The following is a 1,279-nucleotide window of genomic DNA, read 5'->3' on the forward strand; positions in this document are numbered from 1 at the left end:
AAAAAAAAAAAAAAAAAATTTTATAAGATTACATTTGATAATAATAATAATAATAATAATAAAGGATAATAAAAAAATTGAAAAAATTTTCTTTAATATTTACTTATTATTATTATTATTATTATTATTATCATAAAAATTTAGTTTTTTTTTTTTTTTTTTAAATTTAGGTAATGAGCTCAATGATAGGAAATTATTAGTAAAAATTAATTTTTTTGTTCATTTGTGAAAATTTTTACAACAAACAAAAACATGTTTGGTAAAGCGTTGCGAACATTAATTTTTTTTATAAAAAAAAGGAGGTTTGGGTATTGAGAGAAACAAATTGTGACGAGTGAATGAATGTAAATAAATGTATATAAATAAATTTTATAATAAAATTTATCATCATCGGATACTTAAGAAAAAATAATAATAATAATAATGAGTTTTAATTACGATGTGTGTAAAATACGAGAAAATGTACGATAGATGAAGTTGTGTAATATTAAAAAAAAAAAAAAAAAAAAAGAAAAAAGAATTGAGAGAACAACATCACAGCAAGTGTGAAAATGAAGGGTGGAAAATTTCCCCCCCCCCCCCTTGTTATTATTGCATCCGATGTCAATATATTGTAATATATATAAATATATATATTTAAAAAAAAAAAAAAATGTAAATTTAAGAGAAAAGATGCAAAATTGTGTGCGTGCGTGTGTGCGTGTGCGTGCGTGCATGCTACACGTCGAGGATTTTTGTGTATACATTGTAAATAAGAAAGAAAGAAAGAAAAATTTCTTTAGATGTTAAATAAGCGATCATTTTATAGAAGGTTAAATAACTTTTTCTTTTTAAAAAAAAAGAAAAATCATTTTGCGTTATAATTTAACAGGAAATTTGAAGAAAAAGATAAAGAAGAAAAAATGATGATATGTAAAAAATTAAATGATTTTTTAAACTATCGATTATTAATTAATTGATGAATGAATGAATGATTGATTGATTGATTGGAATGGGGTAAAAGTTTTTTTTTTTTTTTTTTTTTTTTTTTACAATCTACGAGTTGAAAGTTTGCATTTTCAATTTAAAAAAAAAATTAAAACGAATCATGAAAATGTGCGGGTGTGCGCGTAGTCATACATTACCCAAGTTTTTTTTTTTTTTTTTTTTTTGAAACGCTTTACGTAATGGCGATTTAAAAATTTATTTATTTATTTATTTTATTATTATTATTATTATTATTTGTAAAGAACTCAAAATATGAGCCTCTTGCAGTTTTTTTTTTTTTTTTTCCCTTTTT

Source organism: Pediculus humanus, genomic scaffold (assembly GCF_000006295.1).
Source record: "Pediculus humanus corporis 1103172107761 genomic scaffold, whole genome shotgun sequence".
Classification (NCBI taxonomy): domain Eukaryota; kingdom Metazoa; phylum Arthropoda; class Insecta; order Psocodea; family Pediculidae; genus Pediculus; species Pediculus humanus.